We start from the raw sequence: 10448 nt of genomic DNA, 5'->3' as shown, positions 1-10448 counted from the left end.
AGTGGACATGGTCATGCTCGTATGGTTGTTTGAAAGATGTCAGCCTCATCAGGAGGCTTTCGCATTGATGAACCAACCCAAACCACCAATGTGTCTCGTGGCAGAACAAAGATGGCAGCTATGAGAGGAAGATGAAAAGGAAAGGATGTGGCCTCCGGTCCTAGAGCTCAAAAGAAAGATGAGGATGTGAGGCAAGATGAAGAAAGGACCACATTGCAACCTTTGAAGCTTCACATGCCCTACAAAGGTGCAAGATTTGGTGAGCTAAGCAGACACGTGGTTGACTACACGAAAAGGGCCGAAAAAGTGAAGAAGGAAAGATATGAAGATCCATTTGTTTATGAGAAGAATGCACCAGATTATCGTTTTTGGAATGAATTCCAAGCAGACTTTTATGAAACGGTGATTCTCAAGAAGAAGAAGCCAGTCACCCCCAATGGAGTGGATAGATTGGGATTACATGAAAAGGAAAAATGATCCAATTTTCAATGAACTTATTTCAGCTTGTGAGGAGAGAAAGGTCAAGGACATCATGGCATTGAAGTATGACTGGAGTGAGGAAGTCATTGCTCAATTTTATGCAACACTCTGGTATGATCATGAGGACAACTAAACTATGTTTTGGATGATTAAGGGAGAGAAATACAAGATCACATATCAGAGTTTTGGTCGCTTATTTGGATTTGATGTCCGTGACACACACAAGACCAAGATTCATAATGAAAATTAACTCTCCGCCGAAGATATGGATTTCATGTATTTGGACCATGGAAAGGTTACCCATGGCACGATTACGGGCATGAGGCAATTTTACAAATATCTAAACTCCTTGTTCCGTCTCTCCTTGGTTCCAAAAAGTGGGGACGCCACAATGGTTCAAGGTATATCAAGGAACCTTCTTGCTAGGATGTCCAATGAGAGTGAACCCTTTAGTGTTGTGGATTTTCTTTGGGAAGAAATTCTTACTATATCTCACACCCCTAGCAAGAGTTGTGCCTGTGCGTCGTACATCATGCATATGATTGAAACGGTCACAAAGAAGAATTGTTTTAAGAAAGTGAAGCATGAGCCCTATAGGATGAGATTGGTGAGCATAAAATCATCTACTCCCCCACCCTCAGCTCCTAGTGCTCAAAGGGCAGCTCCAAAGTATATGCCTTCCTCACGTGGCTCTCCATCTTTCATTAAGAAGGCTCTCAAAGCCATATTTCGTGTTTGCACCCACAATGCCACAAAGATCAAAGAGCACAAAGACAAGATCAATGTGAGGTTGAGGAAAATAGAGGAGAGGCAAAAGGCTATTCATACTCATTTGGGGATTCAACCCCCTGGCTCTCCCATTGTATCCGAGGAGGAAGCTAACGAGTCAGAAGTATTTGATAACCCCTGGGCTTGGTATGATGAGACCCAAACAGCTGCAGAGGGAACCTCCCGAGCTCAAGATGTTGATAATGAAAACACAAAGGAAGAGGAAGAGGATTTGGGAGGAGCCGAGGAAAGCTCTTCGGAAGATGATAACATCTCCGATGATGATGATGATGATGAGTAGAGCTTCATTTCTGCTTCTCTTTCTTTTTGGTGCTTGATGCCAAAGGGGGAGAGAATGCATATCTTTTCCTTCTGCTCCAACCCGGAGTCTCCGGGCCTGTCAATATCCTATCTCATGTTTCAACTCTTAATCGTTATCGTTTCATTTCCTTTGGACATGTAAGACCTATGTAATGATTTGTGATGAACTATGTGGTGGTGTGATTGTAGTCGAACCTTTAAATTTGTAAGACAATATTCGTGTTAGTTTGATGCTATGAGTTGTTTGACTTATAATGTTTGTTTCTCTCTTTCTTATGTTTTGTAATATATGTTGCCATATGCATCACGTATCATCATGTTCACTCACTTGCACCCCACGGATGCTAGGATATAGGAGAAGCTCTTACAAAAATTCTTTTAAATATGTGCATTTGATTTCAAAATCAAACTTCAATCAATGCACATATTTAGGGGGAGCTCACCATATATCTTAGAATTAAAAATCTTTATTCCAATTATCTTATGTAAGCTTTAATCGTGTTGTCATCAATCATCAAAAAGGGGGAGATTGAAAGTGCATCTAGACTCCCTATATGGGTTTTGGCTAATTGATGATAAACGATTAAGGGACTAATGAGTTTACTGAGGTTATGAATAGGTTTTAAGTCCCTTTGGAGAAGTTAAATGACGTTGGTGTCCCTCGAAAAGAATAGAGAAGTGGCATGTAGTTACTCAATATGTTTTAATTCTTTTTATTGTTGAATTTGAGTTTAGGAATGCTGTACTATCAAGAGGGATGTGTAATGATAGTCTTGATGATGTCTCAGTGCTTAAAGTATCCTTTTTTAACCAAAAGTTGAGAGACACAATCACCCACGGATACTGGGAAAAAGGGAAGTGTTGTGTGAACCCGAAGTCTCCGGGTTAGCCCGGATACTCCGGATTTTGGTGTCTTGCCCAGAGTGTCCGGGTAGAGCTCCAGGACGGGGAGCTCGGTATGGGTTTATTTTTTATCACAGAGTCTATGGGTTGGTCTGGATACTCCGGGTTCTGGACCATCTGAACCCTCCGGGCAAGCTCCGGACTGTGCTTTCGGCTGAGTGCCTAACTATTACCCGGATTCAATTCAAAAAATACTGTAATGGCTAGTTTTTGAGAGGGTGGGTATAAATACCCCCTCACCACATTCTTCATTTACTGCTGAACAACTCGTGGATAAACTTATTCATTGTCATTCAATAGCCCTCCTAACTCCTCTAGAACTTTGATTCTTGCAAGATTTGGAGATTAGGGTTGGGGGAGTGAGATTAAGAGCTAGAGAGCTTAAATCCAATACTTAAGCACTTGAGTTCATCGTCAAGCCTTTGATTTGCATTATTTACTCTTGGAGCTTTGAGCTCTTAGATGGTTAGGCGTCGCCCGGAGAGCACCCAAGCTTGTGGAGTGCTCTGGGAAGTTTGTATTACCCATCGATTTGAGTAAGCAACCCTACCTCGATCTTTGTAGTCGCTTGAGTGAGGGAAGGGTTGAAAGAAACCTGGCTCTTTGTGAGCTCCTCAATGAAGATGTAGGCATTTCTTTGTGGAGTGGCCGAACTTCGGGAACAAATCTTTGTCTCTTTTACTTTGTTGCTTTTCCTTTGTTCTAGTTGAATTTGAGTGATTTGCTCCGATCTACTTGCTCGTGAGTTTGTGGCTGCAGGTTATTGGTAAAAAGATCTTTAGGCATCTTTTAGGACATGTGGTAACTCATAGATCAATCTAGACTTTCTTAAGTTTCCATTGATTTTGAAGTTCCTGTATAGGACGGATAATCCGGGTGAACTCACATACTCCGGACCCCAGAATATCGGATTGAATTGGAGTATTCGGGTACTGTTTAATCCGTTGCGAAGTTTTTAATTTTTAGGAAACGCCAATTCACCCCCCCCCCTCCTCTAGGCAACATCAAGTACTTTGAGTTTTAGAGGGTGGCTTACAATGGGGAGAGTAAGACTATGTTCACCACATCTATTAACGTAGAAGCTGAAAAATCCAGGATTAATATCACATCATCACCCATCAAGAAGAAACACACACCACAACCCATCAAAAAGAAACCTGCACCACAACCCAAAAAATCTCCACAACCTAAGGTGAGTTTCTGTGAGAGAGCCCAGAGTGACTGGTAGTCGAGTTTCTGAAAGACGCTACCACTGCACCTACTGCTAGAGAGAGGGTCACTTGGTTGGGTTTTGCTTCTGCCGTAGGAGGGATGAGCGGCGTAAGTGGTACCGCCCCTCTTTTAGTGTACATGATCCTTTTCCTCATTTTTACTCATGAGTCTCGAGCGCTCCTCAGCTTCCACCTAGAGGTGGTGCCCGACATGGATCTTACCATGACTCATATTATTTTGGTTCATGTGTAAGAGACCTTGAGTTACAACGCTTTAGCGGATCACATTTTTCTCTTCATGGTTCTCGTCCCCAATGTGCTAGTGTTGATTTGTATACACCTGCTTTTACTGCTTCAGTGTGGATGACCCAATACTGGATTCCCAAGAAGTTTATGACTAACTCCAGTACTAAGCCATACATCTATTATTCTACTCACATGAAGATGGTAGGCAAAGGTCTGGAGAACAAGTGGCTCATTGACTCCGGTCTGGAGAACAAGTTTATGACTAACTCCAGTACTAAGCCATACATCTATTATTCTACTCACATGTAGATGGTAGGCAAAGGTCCGGAGAACAAGTGGCTCATTGATTCCGGTTGTTCACGCCATATGACCAGAGATGTATCATGGTTCTCCAGCCTCACCCAAATGAAGTGGCACGAGTACATCACTTTCTGGAATGATCCAAAAGGAATGGTGAGAGCTAAAGATATGGTAAGGGTCAATGAGAGTTTCCGTATCTTAGTTGTTGTATGAGGATTTGGAAGTGCGTTACAAAAGCGATACTTCTCGAGTTCTTGATTCTTCAGGCGCTTTGATTTGCCGGATTTTTCAAAGTTGGGAGAGTTTTTGGAGCTGATTTTTCTAAGTCTCTTGGTTCTTCTTGTTGTTTGATTGCTCAACTTTCTTCTGAGCTTTGGATGTGGCATAGGAGGCTAGGGCATATGAGCTTTGATTTGCTTACTCATTTGAGTGCCCTAGGCTTGATCCGAGGATTGCCCAAGCTCAAGTTTGAGAAGAACCTTGTTTATGCTCCTTGTCGGCTTGGCAAGATGGTTACTATCTCTCACCCACCAGTGAATCTGGTGATGACTTAACGACTAGGAGAACTTCTCTATATGAACACTATTGGTCTTTTCTGGGTTTGTTCGGTGAGTGAGAAGTGATATATTCTTGTCAGTGTTGATGACTTATCTCGCTATTCTTGGGTGTTCTTTCTTGTGAGCAAGGATAAAGTGTTCTCACACATTCGGAGCTTGGCTTTAAGATTGTTCAAGGAACTTCCTAGTGTATTGAAAGAAATTTGCAGTGATGATGGCACCGAGTTCAAGAACTGTCTCTTTGATACTTTCTGTCTTGAACATGGCATTGAGCATCAATTTGACATCTTATGAGTTGCATTTTGAGAGGAAGCCAAAAGTTTCATATTTGAGAGTTTTTGGTTGTTGATGCTTCATCCTAAACCGTGGCAGCAATCTTAACAAGTTTGAGTCGTATTCTTCTGATGGGATTTTCTTAGAGTACTCTCTTCATGTTCATTCTTACAGGGTCTTTAACCTTCACCATCAAGGAGTCTTATGATGTGACCTTTGATAAATCAACCCTGTATGTTAGTCACCTTCTGGAGTGTGCAGGTGACCAGGAGATGAGCGGAAGTATCTTTATAGATAGCGACCTTCCAGCTCTCGGGGATGACAAGGATGATCTACTACTTCCTACTACCACACTTTCTCCCGAGTTGGTTCCTGCCTCTTCTACATCGACAAAGGGTCCTACAACATCTACTTCGACTTCAGCTGGTTTCGAGCCTGCACCAGCAGTGTTTGAGGGGGAGATCATCTCGCAGTACAAAGCTGCTCAACACATTCAACGACAACACCCTCCACAGGTGATGACCGGAGACATCAATGAAAGGGTAATGCGGTCCAAATCCGCTTCTCATGCTAACTTTACTGATTATGCATTTGTTGCTTCCTTTGAGCCCTATGATATTGGGTATACTTTATCTAATTTAAATTAGGTCAATGCAATGCATGAGGAATTAGAAAACTTTGGAAGAAACCAAGTTTGGTCCCTGTAGAGCCATTCCCTAATATTCACACCATAGGCACAAAGGGATTTCAAAAACAAACAGGGGGAGGATCGATCTATAGTGAGAAACAAGGCTAGACTTGTGGCTCAAGGTTTCACTCAAATAGAGGGGATAGACTTTGGAAAGACTTTTCCACCAATAGCTAGGCTAAGCTATTAGGACCCTCCTTACATTTGCAGCATCCAAAGGGTTCAATTTGTATCAAATGGATGTCAAAAGTGCTTTCCTAAATGGTTTTATAGAAGAAGATGTCTATGTTAAGCAATCCCTAATTTTTTAGCACCCCAAATACTCAAATAGACTATACAAGTTTCGGAAAACTTTGTATGGGCTCAAGCAAGCACCAGGGCTTGGTATGATAGGCTTAAGCCTTTATTGCTTGAGCATGGGCATGAGATAGGGTTGGTAGATAAAATATTATTCACTCCTAAGTATGGCAATGATTTCCTACTTGTTCAGATTTATGTGAATGATATCATTATTTTGACTCTTCTCATGCACTTGTAGCCAAGTTTGCAGCCAGGCCGATTAATTGGATGTCCACCTTATTCTATACGCACCAATGGACGGTTGAGTGGCACAAGAGGGTGCCTTTGCAGCGGATGGAATCCCTATTAGTGGTGAAATCTTAGTGGGTTTTTACAGATTTGGAGACATCTTGTGAAGGCATTGTGGTGATCTCTCAGAGCACACCTCGAAAGTATGTAAGGTACCGACAGGTACCGGCAAAAGAGTTGATCATGACTCATGGGTAAAGTTTTCATACTCTGCAGAGTATAAAATTGATCGATCAGCCGTGCTCATGGTCAAGAGTGGGTTTTGACTTCTTTATGATTAGTAGGAATCTTGAATGGTTGGTTTTGGGTAGTCAGGTGGTGGTACCCCAATGAGTTGGAAGCCGGATATGAGATATCTGGTAAGTCTGGTAGTCGCATAGAATCCAATGAGTTGTTCCTTTAATGTTGGTGTCGTCACACATAGTAAATAGGATTGCTAAGTTATTTTTGAGTCTTAGATTAGGATGGCGTAGATATAGTAAACCTGAATCAAGCCTTTCTTGCTTTAAGCCTCCATGTCATATTTTTCCACATTTGCTGGGTACTCTATGTACTCACGCTTGCCTTCTCCTAACCTCTTGATGCTGCTCAGAAGATGAGGACTTCGAAGACATCCCGGCCGATGGAGTTGAGTTCTAGGCGAAGGAAGTTTTCGACCGGAACACCATATTCTAGGGTGGTGCTCCCCCAGACAACGCTTATGGATGGGTAGAAGATCCGCTACAACTGGAAGTTATCTTAGTGTTTTCTTTAAGACCTACAGGTCCTTTTGTAATGAATCTTATCGTTATGTAATGACACTGTTATGTTATCACTTATAAAGTCACCATATGGTTTATTCTTTTGAAACCGGGTGTGACATCTGTAGATTCTGCAAAAGGAAAGTTCGTATTGGGAAATCCACTAGGTATTCAAAGAGTGTCACTGTGTCGCGGGTTTCTGAAGAAGGCTGGAGTAGCACATGGGCACTTGAGGGGATATTGTGGTAATATGGGCAGTTGGATGTGGAGGTACATCGTTCCAAAGATCAATATAAAGTAATCTGGATGTTGGGTTCCAAAAGAAAAATTTTCTATGAAACCTTTTACATTGCTCTGGAAACTCAGAATTTTCCATTCCCTTATAATTTCGTTTGGAAAACCAATTTGCCATAAAAAAATAAAAAGTTAACGAGGATAACTAATTTCGACAAGAATTGTATTGTAGTAACCATTTTTAATTCTGTGGAGGGGTAGAAACTACCCCCTGGCTAAGTTTGTTTGTTTTGCTATTCATCACTTTTGGCCTGAGCAGTATTCCTGGCAAATGTGTAACAACTATTGAGTGGTTAACTACAGCGTTTTCCTAAACAAAGCAGATGAATTTCCTGATTGCGGGTTGTGCAGCTGCAGTGTTTTGTTGGACTGCTTGAAAATCCCTAAATGCTGCTTGTTTCAAACATAAGTTCCCCAAAAGATCATGTTTTACTTTTACTTTTACTTTTCCTTTTCAGTTCATCACTCGATCAAGTCATGGGTGATCCTGCAGAAAGAAGAAGGCGCAAGGTGCTACATGAAGGAGCACGGCAATTGTGTGAAATGGAGTTCAAGATTGCTGACATCCAAGGAGGATGGAACGACACTAGGAAGTCGGTCCAAGTCTGAAGTTTGCTGGGGAATGTGGCTCATATATATCTGCTTGGTTTTTGTTTCGGCTGCTGCTTTCAACCTTTTGCTGCTGGGATCGTGCCTGTTGTGTCCATTTGTTTCTTGTCTGTGTTGACTCCGTAATAACCTTTTGTTTCTGGTTTTGCTAACTGAAATCAGGGGAGCTACCTCCAGTTCTGAAAATATATATCTTTTTGACATTTAAAATTCTGTGAATGGTTCGTTTTGTAATATGGATCTGATAGAATTGTCTGGATGACGCTTTCGAATTTTGAAGCAATTCCCTTCATGGTCCACATGCACTAAGTGCGTCAATTGATTGTGGTGTTGCTGATGGTTTATCATCCTGACAGCTATGTGTTCAAGAATTGCAGTGCTCAAGAGTTGGACTACCTCTTCATGAAATAGCTAAAGCAGCGTGGTTAGAGAGCCATGTTAAATCCTTCAAGGTGTCCAATAGCACAAAGGAAGATAAAGGTAATACGCCTCACAGATTCTTGCAGTTGTCAAGTGGGAAATTACTGCATAATAACAGTTGCCTGTTTCGGTTTCAGGGAAATTCGATGGAGTAAGGCTCCAGTATGAAGCACATTCACCTCAAATGTTGAGCTACTCTGACCGCTTTACAACTCCATTGTTGAGAGGAGTGGAGGAGGAGAAAAAGGGAGAGGAGGTGGAGGAAAATGGTAAACCTCCTATAATGTGGTGCCAAGAATTCATCTCTCTTCTAATTAATGCACGTATTCATTGTTTGACACTATTCTTGTAATTGATTGACCTAGATTGTTCTATCGTTGTTGTTGATCTCTTGGTCAGCATTGTAACTAGCTAATAACAACATAAAAGTGAGTGTCTAACTACGGCTAGGACTTGGCGATGCTTGGGCGATCAGGCGGGACTGTTGGAACCGTGAGTTGTGTGGTGTCCAGGATCACGCTACTTAACGTCCTCCACCACGACGTCCTCTACCGTGTCACCCTAGCACTAACATCATCCACCACGCCACCCTAGCCCTGACGTTCTCCAAGCATCGTTCTGGCGCCAACATCCTCCGCCACGTGCCACCGTGGCCTCTATGTCATCCACTGCATAGACAATCTAAGCATTGTGAGTATTATTGTTGCCTTTCCTGCGTTATTGTTTTGCGCAATCCGCTACTTATGATAAGTTGGGTGTGATTGCATGACTAGTGGGAGAATTTTTAATGATATATGTTGAAAGCTGCTTAGTGAGATGAAACGTGGTCGTTCCTAGTGTAATTCTAGGGTTTTATTGTGTTGCTCTTCATTGATGAACGAACATTGGTGATTTAGTTTTTACTTGGACTTTGCCATTTTCTTGTATTTAAGTAGTTTTAGAAATTCCTTATAAATGATTTTCGTTGGCTCAACTGAGGTACATTGTAACTATATGCAGGTCCATGGCGTGGTATGTTGTATTTTACGATCAAAAGCCTAGGATTTACTCAACTTGACCTGAATGCCATAAATAGGTTCATGGTTACTCGAGTGTTTGCTTCAGGAGATAACAAAATCATGTGGATGCTTTGGAAGCGTTCAACTCAATTGATCCAGATGACAGAGGTTCCACTGGTAGAGAAGGGGGAACCACAAAGACTGAATATAAAAGTAATATCGTTGTTCTTCTTTGTCTAATAATTGTAATGTTTTGCTATAAGTTGATCCAAATGGAGATTACACACTGAATGAACTTGTGATGTGATAGTTTGCATGTTCTTGTTATATTATGATTGATCTATGTATGTGTGTGTTGGTGCTATAATATTTGTATGTATGTAAGGGGCAAGGCTAACATTATTGAGGCTAGTGGCCCGTATGCAATAATATGCATAGATGGTGTCAAGATTATTCCAAACGGTTATAAGGAAGGGACATATGGAATTAGTTGAGTTATTTCATATGGCTCCTATTGATGAGGAATAAATAATTAATAATTATATATTTAATAGAAAATATGGTATAATTTAAGAAAGGGTATCTACCGAACACGTATCCTTAATCCGATATGGTAGGTTTCACAACCACCATAGGGGTAAAAAGTGAATGTGCCGATATTCTAACCAATTCATTGTGTTCTACATGGAAACCATCCTCAAATTAGAATTGAGTCTTCCAGATATCTAGAAATAATACAATATGGAAAAGTTACACTCGAAGTTTTCAAGTGTGGTACCCCAACTATATAAGGAGGGGGAGGGGTACGTCAAGGGGAGATCTTGAGCCAGATTAGAGTCCAAGCAAAGCAATCGAACTCCTAGCGAGGAGTCGTACAAGTAATATAGAGCAAACTTAGTTAGATAGGAGCAGAGACAACTCATTGAAATCCACAACAGTCATACCATGATGAGATTCATCCGATAAGGGATTTAGGATTTAGAATACGAGAGAACTCGCTGAGATAATTAGGATTAGATCTAGAGACATCCCATTGTAATTATATTTTTTTT

Source organism: Phragmites australis, chromosome 8, assembly GCF_958298935.1.
Source record: "Phragmites australis chromosome 8, lpPhrAust1.1, whole genome shotgun sequence".
Classification (NCBI taxonomy): domain Eukaryota; kingdom Viridiplantae; phylum Streptophyta; class Magnoliopsida; order Poales; family Poaceae; genus Phragmites; species Phragmites australis.
This window is presented reverse-complemented; position numbering follows the sequence as displayed.